The 13,546-nt window shown below is 35.2% G+C and overlaps 1 protein-coding gene across 2 annotated transcripts in view; it reads left to right on the top strand.

Moving 5' to 3' along the window:
- LOC115440485 (atrial natriuretic peptide receptor 1) overlaps window positions 1–13,546 on the top strand; it is a 362,779-nt gene that overhangs the window by 231,703 nt on the left and 117,530 nt on the right. The window lies entirely within an intron of this gene.

Here is a 13,546-nt window from a genome sequence, read left to right as displayed (position 1 = left end):
AAAAAATGGGATTAATAAAAAAACTGCGGACAAATCTATAACGTTTCGAATGCACATCGCTGTCTCCACAGAGTTATAAAGACTGAGTTAACGTCATAACATTTCACTGTGCATCTCTAGAAATTCGCAAATCTAGATTAATGTTCAACGTTCTTTGTTTTATTCAAATGGATTTTCATCGCAAATCATAATTCATTTTTTTTATGGTTGATAGAGTTTATAACAAAACGCACACCATGCCTATGTCCCCGAAGGTGTAGGCAGAGGTGCAACCAAGGCATTAAATTTTTGGCATGCGAGTTCCGACCCATGACGTGATAGGGGACGAACCTATCAAAATATTGGGCACAAATTGCAGTCCCCTGGCTGTAGAGTCGAAAAACCCGGGAATCGAACCCGAGACCTTAGCATAGCAGTCGCACCGTGATACAACTACGCCGCTGAAACATTCCATTATGTTGCATTAAACAAAACCACAAAAATTTCGATTGGTTCGTTTCGAGTTTAGGAGATAATTTATTCTGAACACGTGGCATCCTGGGACTTTTGCCAAAACTGTCAATAATTATTCTCATCATTGATTATGCATTAAATATATTATTTTATAGTCGGTAATATAATATTTTATAACAGCGTTGCGCTCCGCTTCGTATGGGTAGCAGCAGTTATAATTTATTGCCAGATGACTTGGTCTGATTACTACAAAACTTCACAGGATCACAGACTGGGCAAAACTAAAGATCACCTAATTAATTTAATTTAGCCGCTGGTGGTATATAATTATATCTACCCGGATAGCGACCACCGTACACAAGGTGTTAAAACCCGCCGTAGTAGCCCGTGTAAGTGTATCGAGCACCGGTATCAACCTTTGCGTATCCGTTTCCAACCGGCCGGCATAACTGTGTCGACTGTCGACGGGTAATCATCTCTCGACCGTTGAAATTTTATTGGAGCCCGTCAGTCGACATTCAATTGGAGGTACCACTCCATTTACCATTAGCAGAGAGGTTACTTTGTCGAGCTTGTATGAAGAAAATTGTTTCAGCCGCTTTGGAGTCTATAGGGAACATATATACACAATAAATACGTATACAGATTGATGATTGATTGAAGCGCGAGAAGTATGCCAGGACCGTGCAAAGTGGCAATCTATAGTCTCTGCCTACCCCTATGGGATAAAGGCGTGATACTATGTATGTATGTATGTACAGATTGATTAGTTACAGCGCTCATGCTGTAAAGTATTGATTCTAAATTCGATTTCCGTTTCAATTCAAATATTTTTTGCGACTTTCGATTACACTTGTTTATTGTTAAAGAGTATGAATTGTATCTGACAGCATTAGATTAATAAAAAAATAAATGCAACACATTACGTGATGTTTGAAAAAAGAACATAGCTGACCTCTACCTATCTCTTTCATGTAGGCGTTTGTTTGGTATAAACTTTTTAACGTGATCACGAATTTTTTTAGGCAATTAAAATCAAGTTTTTGTTAAATTCCCGCATAATTTTATTGACAAAAACTAGCAACATTCATCTATTTTTAGATTTAGAGGTGAATAATGTCATGGTCAAGTCTCAAATTCATGGTTTGTATTACGTACGAGCGCACGCGGTAGACTTTTTGTCGGACAATTAATGAGGACAAAAAATCGCATGTCGTTATTATCTTTTATGTTTCGATTAAATTAGTTTTCGACTTGCATAAACTGGGTTGTAAATCGTGAGACTTATTTCTAGCGGAACGTTTGATACAAAGCAAGTTTGTAGACGTCATTTGTAGAGCAATAGAAATATAAGCGAGATTATAATTTATTAGATTGTTTTTTACAAAACTTAATGAATCAAATCAAATTTTGGTAAACCTGGTAATTAGCCGATTTCATCAAAGAATCATGACCACATAATATTTCATATCAAAAAACAGCTAGAACTGAGTTCGTCTACCTAAATAATTAGATAGAAGTGATTATGGCCCAGAAATTAAACCGTCTATAAAACATTTAATATGGACACTGTTTAAGAATATCAATACATATTGACTTTCTATAAATTCTGATTTCTATACATTATTGCAATATAAAATTTATATTGTTCAATAAAATAAACCAATTTGTGACTTATCGCTTGCTTTTACGGTGAAGGAAAATATCGAGTGGAAAGCATACCTAAGAAGTTCTATTTAGGAATTTTGAGGGTATGTAAATTCTGTCAATCCGCACTAGGCCGGCGTTGTGGACTACGGCCTAATTTCTCTCAGTAGTAGATGAGTTCCGTCCAGCAGTGGGACAGTATAATACAGGGCTGATATATCATTTAAACTAATCATAATAAATCATTGGTAAGCATATAAAAAAGCTTTATTGTAATTGGTCTATTTTCGTGATCGATCGAAAAAAATATTGAAATCATCGACAAATCGCACATTAGCAAACAACCAAAGTATTTACCGTCGCCTCACATTGATCATTAAGGTAATGTGCGGCCGCCATTATATTTTTTCATTTCGTTTGGCGTTGATGTGGGTAGCGTAAAGACATGTTTGGAATTTTTATTTTTAGAATTTGGCAACGGTGTGCCGATCCATTTTTATCGACGTGTTTTTTGTCTCCCACAGCCGGTTGCAGGTGCTTATTTATTTTTAGAACGTAATGTCAAGGATGTAATGTTAGAATCGTTTACATGTCGCTTTATTGTCTAGTCTGTGAATGTTGACTTTGGAACTGTACCTTAATTATAACTGAGATTATCTGAGGCCTAACTCATTTATCATTTAGTCACTATCTAGATTATTTACAAGTTACATATTTAAGATGATCATGATATGTAATCTCAAACACTAGTGGTGGTAGATCTCTCATATGTGAGAGTCCGCCTGGGTAGGTACCACCGCAATGAGTATTTCTTCCGCCAAGCTGCTGCTTGGCGGAAGAACAGTGTGTGGACACACAGCAGTGTCCACACACTGCTGTGTGTGGACACTGTTGTGTTCCACTTTGAAGAATATTGTAGCCAGTGTACCTACTGGACATAATAAGACTTAACATCTCATGTCTCAGGATGGCGAGCGCTGTGGAATACCAAACATTACTTAGTAATTGAAGGTGTTGGATGGTGTTTCTACTGTTTATGGGCGGTCGTATCGCTTACCATCAGGCGTACGGCAAGCTCGTCTCGTCATTCAAAACAATAAAAAAACATATCTAACTAAGTAAAAAAGTAACTCAGGAAGTATATAACAGTGTCTTTTTGTATTAAATTTTAACATCGAACCCGGCAGTTTGATTCACAACCAACGTCACCACTTGATCAAAGCTAATGCGGTTTTAGAATTAAATTCCAATCATACTATTGTACCTATTTGTAATTCATAGTTCATGCAATAATGTGTTAATAACATTATAAATATGTAACGTTGTATAAATAAATAATTATAACCATTTATGTCACACATCCTTAAGCATTTGTAAATGTGGAAATATAGGTTCTTGGTTGAATCTAATTGATAGTAACTCGGGTATCTTCCATATCCTGCATTCATGGTATTATAATAATAATATCAGCCCTGTATTATATACTGTCCCACTGCTGGGCATAGGCCTCCGCTATCATTGAGAGCGATTAAGGCTTAGTCGACCACGCTGGCCTAGTGCGGATTGGTAGACTTCACACACTCCCAAAATTCACACAACAAATTTTCAGGTATGCAGGTTTCTTCACGATGCTTTCCTTTACTGTTACAACAAGCGATAATTCACATTGAATTCATAGCCATGTTATTATTTAACCGCCCGTCCCATAACACTTCTTTGTCACTCCAACACCCATATAGGTTACATTAACTATTCATTATGTAAACATGCTATAACAAGCGTAAATATCTAGTTACCGCGTATTATGAACGGACAAACAATTTCCTTTTTAGATTAATTATCTGTTCTAAATATAGCTTGTGTTTATCATACTATAATATAACTGGAATCCTATTTCGATGGCTGCGAAGTAAACTATCGTAATTGAAAAAAATAGCTGTATTTACTTTTTAAACGATTTGTTATCTGTTATTTACTGCGTCGAAAAAGGTAAAAAAATGAAGTTTTTTTTCGTTTATAAACTTTTGAATTCAATTGGTTTGGTAGTAAACAGTGCCTTGATAACGAAACGCTAAAAGTGAATATCGCAATTTGTCTAGATACGATGGTTTACTTAGGAGCCATCGTTGTTATTTCAAATTGAATAAACAAATATATACTAATCTTTTATCTCTTTTGCTGGTGGTAGGATGCCAGACAGACGGTTTTTTTATGTAAGTGTAAACTACATTTATCATACTGCCGTTCTAAGCGCAAAAGCGGTACGTCAGGAAATCCTTATTTCGAGATAATCGAAGTTTTGTAAATATAGTTTTATAGTATTTTAAGTAAAACTGAGATAGAGAACTCTTCTAATACTCTTTTAAGTTTTCTATAACAAGTTCTAAACAAGATACCGTTATTTAGGTAAGTTCAGATGGACATTTCTTTAAGCTATCCGACGCCATAAAAATCAAGATTTAATTTTTTTGAGATACTGCTTTTGAGCTTAGCACGACAGTATCGGAAGCCCGTGCCCAGCTGTGGGACAGTATATATAAAGTTCGATTATTATAATCTATACTTCTATACTTTTATTATATAAAGCTGAAGAGTTTGTTTGTTTGTTTGAACGCGCTAATCTCAGGAACTACCAGTCCAAACTGAAAAATTCTTTTTGCGTTGGATAGCCCTTTGTTCGTGGAGTGCTATAGGCTATATATCATCACGCTATACCCAATAGGAGCGGAGCAGTAATGGCTAATCTCAGGAACTACCGGTCCAAACTGAAAAAATATTTTTGCGTTGGATAGCCCTTCGTTCGTAGAGTGCTATATGCTATATATCATCACGCTATACCTAATAGGAGCGGAGCAGTAATGGCTAATCTTAGGAACTATCGATTCGAACTGAAAAATTCTTTTTTTTTTTAATAGCCCTTTGTGGAGTGCTCTAAGTTATATATCATCACGCTATGACCAATAAGAGCGGAGCAGTAATGGCTAAACTCAGGAACTACCAGTTTGAACTGAAAAATTCGTTTTGTGTTGGATAGCCCTTTATTTGTGGAGTACTATAGGCTGTATATCATCACGCTATGACCAATAGGAGCGGAGCAGTAATGAAACATGTTGCAAAAACGGGGACAATTTATTAGTTTTGAGAGTTCCGTTGCGTGCGCTGCGTAAACGGTTAGAGTTATGCAACAATGATGTATGACGGGATTGTTCCTCTTAAAAGTTCTAAAAATATATTATAAAACAAAGTCCTCCACTGCATCTGTCTGCCTGAACGTGTTAAACTCAAAAACTACCCAACGTATTAAGATGAAATTTGGTATGGAGACAGTTTGAGACCCTGGGAAGAACATAGGCTCCCGGAAACTACTACTTTTATAACGGAAAACTTTAGCCTGAAAAACTTTATAACGCGGGCGGAGCCGCGGGCAAAAAGCATAGTATATACATATAGAGAGAACGGAGTGCCCTGTTTGACCACTTCATATATTAATTTAAATATTATTTATTTTATACAATTTGAAATAAAGGCGAATGCAAAAGTAGAATATCCATATTTATTTATTTATTAGGTCGACAATCATTCATACTATTGCATATTAAAATATATATCCATATATAAATACATATACATCAAAATGTTATATTTTAATTTTGTTTTAATTCACACTTTCATAACATTCCGTGAATTACAAAGTCAGATGTAAAAGCCTCGTTTAGAATTTAAAATGAGTGTAAGTTGTCTATTTTTTAGTATTTTTAATATTTATAAATTTAAATAGAGTTCACCAATGATGTGGTAATAAAAACATCTTAGGAGTTCTAGCACTCACGAACACACATCACGCATTTATCTCCGAAGGGGTATGCAGAAACGCTACAAGGGCACTCACTTTTCGCCAAGTGTGTTCCGTTCCATGATGTGATGAGGGCGAGCCTATCGCCATATCGGGCACAAATTCCAGACTCCAGCCTGAGATATTCAAAATATCACTGCCCGATCCGGGATTCGAACCCAAGACTCTGACAAATACCTACTAGGTATTTTTTTAACATTTGTGATTTGTTTTCTATTATTTTTAGGGGTTTCTTAAAAGCCATAATATATTTTGAGAGTTTCTTAAGTGATAGTGATGGTGGAAATTATAAAGATTTTTTAAGAGAAGATGCGCCGAATCTCCCGATTCAGTTCGATAATTGATATATTAGGGACATTTTCATTATGAAAATAATGAAAATACATCCACATTCAAAAATTAAACAACCAAAGTAACGTATTGTATAAATATAATGTTTATTTTTATTCTATTGGTATTACAAATTTGGAATAGATATCTTCTAAAACACAGTTAGCAGGCCGTTGTGACTCGGCGGGGATGTTACAAAGCATCTAGTAACACTAGGTAAAGCATGGAAGCACTCCTGACTGATAATCATTTTTGGGGTGTACTGTATTACAAAATAAAATTATTTTTTATCTCTTACAATCTATCTTAGAGTCAGAGCATTAAATCATCCGCTCTCATTTTCCGACTCTCTGCTACAGATTAAAATAATTTCTTCCATTCAGAGTATAATCTTTGGCCGTAGTTTAAAATAACCTTATTAAAATTTTAAAAACATTTTATTGATTCAATTGTGATGCGAGCGTTACTTTTATTTAAATTAAGAATGCGTTTTTCTTTTTTTTTTTTTGTAGAAACATGTGGTTAGCTATTTTAAGATGTTATTTCTTACTTACCTTTCAGTGTTTTCTCTGACTCAAACTTTTTTTGTTCGGGTTTATTGACCACCTGTCCTGATACCTTTAGGGAAGAGGTGATTCAGTCTTCCTGTAATTCCCCGTGTACGAAAAACGTGTCTACCAACACTTTGCTCAATATTATAGAAGTATGGATTGGTGCTTGTTTTTGGAAGGTGTTGATATCTATGGTGGAGTTTAACGTGATATATCGTGTTGTTTACTTCTTACCAGTATATTAAATTTGTAAAAACTTTTGATTATTTGTTTAAGTAAACACAGAAATAGTTAAACGGATTTGGATGAAATTTTGAATATGGATAGACCCATGTCCTGGATTAACATAGGTTTTTATCCGGGTAGTCTGCTCAGATGGGAAATATTGGAATATTATAATCTTATTTCTTATATAGATGGCGTTGGCATCGGTTCGGTTGTGTTCTAAATTATTACAAAATAGGGAATTTTCTTGTCTTGCTTAATTATAAAAAAAAAAACAATTCAATTTTAATGCTATTGAAACTATTTATACCAGAAAACTGACCTTTCTTCACAAAAGATGTCCCACATTGCGTTCAATAAAACTCGAGTTTGTATTATTAAAATAGTTGGTATTATTAAATTATTTCAGTCATATTATGTTAATATAAATATTGAGTCATTGATCACATGTTATAAATTTGCACAGCCGTTTTATTATCTATATATATGTACATTATGACCTCGCCTTAATAACAACCAGATCTATTTTAAATAGAGGTGGCAGAATATATTTTATTCCTTCGCATAACAGCCAGTTCTAAATCAATAACACGGTACCAATTCGGTTATATAAGTTTATTTAAATTTAGAAGCTTAAAAAAATTAATACATGATGAAAAAACTTTGTACCCTTTTTAACCACATTGTGCGGAGCCACGACTGTGAGATGTGACATTATCAGTTTATAAAGAGGAGTACAGTATGAAATTTGTGTATAATAATAAAATAATATCAGCCTTGTATTATACGTATATACTGTCACACTGCTGCGCACGGGCCTCTTCTGTTACTAAGTGGGATTAGGCCTTAGTCCACCACGCTGGCCTAGGTGGATTGGGTGACTTCACACACCTTCGAAATTCCTATAGAGAACTTCTCAGGTATGCAGGTTTCCTCACGATGTTTTCCTTCACCGTTAAAGCTAACGATAAATTCACAAAGAATACATACATAATTTTAGAAAAGTCAGAGGTGTGTGCCCTTGGGTTTTGAAGCAGCGGACATTCGTCTCGGCAGTCCGTTCTATAACCAACTAGGTTATCGTCGCTTTATGAAATTAGTGTATGTCTATTAAAAATATTAAATATGGTGGAGAATTTAGACCACCAGTAATAACTAACAGTAAACGCAAACACCGCTGAACGAATTCGGATACACGGCTAAAATAGATCCAGTATTAATGCCCTACGCTCAGCAAAACGGTGCGTTAACCTTTATAAGCTAAATACGAGAAATTTATAAGATATATAGAAAAAAAAAACAAAACCTCATAATTCTACAATATGTTATCTTTACTTTTATTGTTTTTTTTTATGATGATTTTTGAATTTCATAATTAAATACCAATAAAATCGTTGGTTCTGTGTATTTACTCGTAAAATGCACATTTTAATTTGCAACTATTTAGATAGAAAATTGAATAAGGAATATTTTGGTAATTTAAAGTTTCTTCAAAAAACTAGAGTTTATTTTTTAAATAATTTATTATTAAATCATTGCATATACCAGCCCGCAACTCGTGCACCGTAAATATATGGAACGAAGGCTCAAAGCCGTTTGCTCGGGGGAGAGCCTCGATTTATAAGCTGCTACTTATGTATTTATTATAAGTTCTAAAGAAGATAACACATAAATCGATTACTGCTCCACGTAACAGTAAAATATGGTATGAAACAATTTCCATCTTAAGTATTTAAGAAAGATAGATATAAAAAAAAAACGTTTTCAACAAAAGTTTTACCTACTCCGATAAATGTGCATAAAAACGATTATTCAGGCCCCAGGTTTCAATCACTCAGAACCGCTGAAGAAAAATTATATCATATTTTTATTATATTCGTAGTTATGATTATTTGACCATCACCTCGTTACAAAAACGAATAAAACAGTTTATGATTTTGGATGAAATAGTCTCTAAATCACTTTTAATGCATTTACATATATACTTTTGGTATTTTTACATTTTTAAATACTGATCAACGCCAAATGATATCATTTCAGAAGCAAATAAGGATTATTTTTAAACAAAACATTTCTCAGACGCGTTCATATGTTTATCTATATGTTATAACATTTACTTGAATACAAAACAGGTTCTTAGTTTATCGAAATTGTTACTTGAAAACTTTTGGTTCATTCGGGAGTGCGACGAGTTTCGATTGACACGTTCAAAATACAACAGACGTACATTTTTATATCAACGATCATCGCTTTCCCAGTAATGGCTTATTTCACATAAAATTTGATTTATCGATACGACAGATGGCGTGCGCAGTGTGAAAAGTAATCTAATAAAATGACATAAACCAAAGATAAAATGTTAAAGGAGGTCGTGAGTGCGATACTCCCTCGTAATGTGAAGACTTTGAGGTGCAAAAAGAGACCTTACGCAAACCGAGCAGACTTCAGAAAGAGACGAACGTGGCACGATGTTCGCCACGAAGTGGACAATCCTCAAACATTCGAGATTAAAACTAATCCACCAAAAATAAAATCTCTATTCTTATTTCTTGTTTTCTGCGTGTGTGTTTTGAATGTGATAATACCGTGTGATGCTAGTGTAAGTGATGTACATATAAGTAAGGATCGGAGAGGATTGCATGAAGGTGCCCCTGGTAAACAAAAAGTCTGGCACGGGCACAAACATGAAGGAAGGACGTATGGAAAGAACATTAGAAAGGGAAGAGTATCCATCAAAAGGCATGCGGATGATGAAAAGAATGACAAATACGGAGCCGATTCTCAAGAACTCAGTAAATATTACGGTTACTACAAAAAAGACGACATACCTGTGAATATAACAGATTATCCCGTATATTTTGACGTATCGCGGTACGTAAATGACGACTCGCGAGCACTTGGATATCCACATGATCTGGCAAGTAAGCCGTACTATGTTAAAAATATTAACTTTAACCTTCGACCTGAAAAACATGAGTTTCACAAGAAGAGAGTCAAGTTAGGAGTGCTATTGCCCGCTGATCCTGAGCAAGTTTCTCTTTGGTCAAAGTTCTGCCCATATTGAGATGGCGATACCAGCTGTAACAAGACCTGACGGTCCATTGCCTGGCTGGACGATATTGGTTGACTACAGAGACACTAGATGTTCGTCTGTCGAAGGCCCGTTGGCGGCTTTCGAATTCTACGTCAATGGATCTGCTGGTAAGTTGTTATTACACTTGAAAGCAATTTAATACACATTGTCATTGTGTCTTCACAAGACCACATGCAATGCTATCAGCTTGCTCAAAATCTGCTACTAAACGTGCTTAATATTTTTTAGAACTTAGCGTAATTTTTCTAAGTGACGATAATATTTCAGATGCATTCATCGGCCCTGGTTGTGAGTACGTTATCGCACCTGTGGCGAGATATGCTGTGCCTTGGGGCATCCCTGTGCTAACAGCAGGTGCTCAAGGAGAAGTATTTGGTTACAAGCATCCGAGCTATGTAACCCTTACCAGAATGATGGGCAGCTACACGCAAGCGGGCGGTGCCATCCTAAAAATTTGCGAGGTAATGACCGGCCTCTAGTTCTAAATGTTGTCTTGTATAAACGTTGTAATCTCTATTGTGATGTTTTATTTTTTGTTTTGCTAATTTGTACGTACTTTTCTTGTTTTGCTTTGCTTTTGTCTTCGAGCCGATGTAACGAGATGAGAAGTTCTATTATTTCTTTGGTTTTCCTTTGACTCACAAGGCTTATTATTTGTTTCTTACAAAGGTTGAATTTCAATACAAAACTTATTGACGAAAAGAGAAACATTTCTTAGAAAAGTGATTAGTAAGCAAGATTGTAAATACAATTTAGGAGATAATATTTAATTATAATTGAATAGAGATATCAAATCTTATAAAAATTCTTAACACGTAACAACAATATTTGGGAAATATTTATCAAAAGATTTTAGAGATTCAGATGCGGTATCCATAAGCAATGATAAATTGAAAATGTAACACAATATTTACATTGAAAAGTAGTAATTTTAGATATATGATCATAAATCGATTTAACAAATCTATTCTAACTATAAATTAGTTTTAGTACTCATGTGCAATTTACGCCGGCTATGAGAGAACCAGATAGAGGGAGAGATTATAGACTGATACTGCGGTCATGATCCTCAGCATTGAGGGAACGACTGGAGGGATGGATGGGGTACTCATGTCCGCAAAATCTGTTATAAGTTTTTTTTTGCGTTACTCCGATAATAAAATCGGATATTTCTCAGGTTGACAAATAAAAGTATTAAATCACAAAACATAATTCGCTTACAACGTAAGAAATGCCACGTGTGTCATAGTTTGCCTGCAAAATTGTGTCGACTGCCGAGGGGTAATCATCTATCGTCGGTCGCCTTTCTATAGGACCTACTCCACTTAACATCAAATTTCGTGGGAACACTTGGCCGTGCAAGTATAAAAAGAAAAGAAAAGTACGGAAATATGGTTGGTGAACCGTAAACAAAATATATGGACTTAACTATATAATATATACTCGTACATCTAAAGAGTATACAGTATACATACCTCGTTCTAAAATACCACGATTAAAGGAGAAAAAAATGTTCAGAATTAATTATTTTTTATGTATATCCTCCTGGTTCTAATTTATTTATGATAATCTTATTTATGCTAATAATCCTAGAAATATTATAAATTCGATAGTTTTATATGTTTGAATCAATCTTAGACATAAACGTATTAAACCGCTGCATTGATTTAAATGAAATATGGCTCACAGACAGTCCAAGTCATTATTTTTTACCAAAAGCGCACGTTCGTCTTTCGCGTTATAGCTTTAGCACGAAGTCCCAATTGTAAACTAATATTTGAAGATAAAATTGCCACAAATCTTATTTGGAAATTAATACATTTAATATATTGATATTTTATTTCTGTTTTAATGTATGTCTTGATTTAAGTTCTGGTTCAATGACGTGACACTTTTTCTGATATGGTAACGTCGTCCTCATTGGACCTTTTTGTTTTACGCGGGGAATAAACGCTTTATCGCTACCACCACTCGGAGGGTCAGTGGAATGGTTATGTTGGTTTCACCGGTCTTACGGACCAATGTCGACACTCGGGAGTATATCATCAGTCAGCATTTGACCGAGTCCCTAACCCTTGTATATCCTACACCGGCATACCAACCAAAACCCGCGGTTCTTCAGCGCATACGGAACGGCCCGGGGTATCTTGTTGCACGTCCTCATTGGACCTGATGGTGTCCTGAGTGGGGTCCAGATAGTCTACACTTCATCACGATACTTTGTGATATGATTGTCTCTCATCAGTCGATATATGTCTGTCTCTTTAATCCGTATATACATAGGTTGAGCCCGGAAGACGATGTTTACGTGGGTCACTAGGGGTTGTAACATCTTGAACACGGCAGTCGCTCCCCGGCGGATACAAAACATATCTTACCACCAGCCTTTATGTTTTATTGTCATTATGGCATGCGAAAATATCCTTAAAAGCTATTTTGATCTTTAATAGCTTCATATTTATAGACGATAAATTGATAACATAAAAAAATAAGACAGGACAATCTTAAAGAAACAATAAAATGACTATTTCGTATTTAAATTATTCTGCGAAAGTTACTTTGGATCTTTAGTTTGCACATAGTTTGGGGTTTATATGTTTGACTACTGGTAGTTTTTAAATTATATTTTAGGCCAAAGACAATTTTAGTCACCCTGTTAACTAAAACATTAAAATTTTGATCTCTGTACCAGTTATTAACTACTGGGAATTATGAGAATTATCTTCTGTATCAGGGTGACAAGCCCAGGGGAATGTCATTCAGTACTGTGGAATTCAAAATGTGGTATGTTGTTGCTACTGTTTATAGGCGGTCGTATCGCATCAGGCGAACGACTCCTGTCTTGTCATTCAACTGAAACAAATTAATAATTTCGCCTTTAATTGTTTCGACGGCATAGTTCTATTACGATATGACTGCAGTCTCGGGTTCGGTCCCTGAGCCGGGCTAATTGATATTTCGACTCAGTATCAGCCCAGAGTCTAGAATTTCCGAAATGGCGACATTCTCGCCCCTTATCACTTAATAGGACGGAAAAAAGAGTAAATCAGTTGCGCCTCTGCCTTTTAAACTTTAATAGGCGTTTTATGCTCGTAATTTTGACAATAATTAAAACGAAACAATGTACCCAACGACGCCATTCAAAGATGTTACTGCGTAGAAAATTAAAACCTTTAGAAATTTAGGAATATAAATTAATTCGAGGTTATCAACTTTCTTATTAAGACTAAATCTTTTCTTGGAACGCTATTTCCGCGGGCCGGTTCAGCATTCTTTGTCCTTTAGTTCAGAATACTTTATTCCCCATTCCAAGATACGTGCCTGGCATGCCTGTTTGATATATCATTGAACTGACGTGTTTAGGCGATGAACAGACAGACAGCCCGATTAAAG

The sequence above is a fragment of the Manduca sexta genome, chromosome 6 (assembly GCF_014839805.1).
Source record: "Manduca sexta isolate Smith_Timp_Sample1 chromosome 6, JHU_Msex_v1.0, whole genome shotgun sequence".
Lineage (NCBI taxonomy): Eukaryota > Metazoa > Arthropoda > Insecta > Lepidoptera > Sphingidae > Manduca > Manduca sexta.
This window is presented reverse-complemented; position numbering and strand designations above follow the sequence as displayed.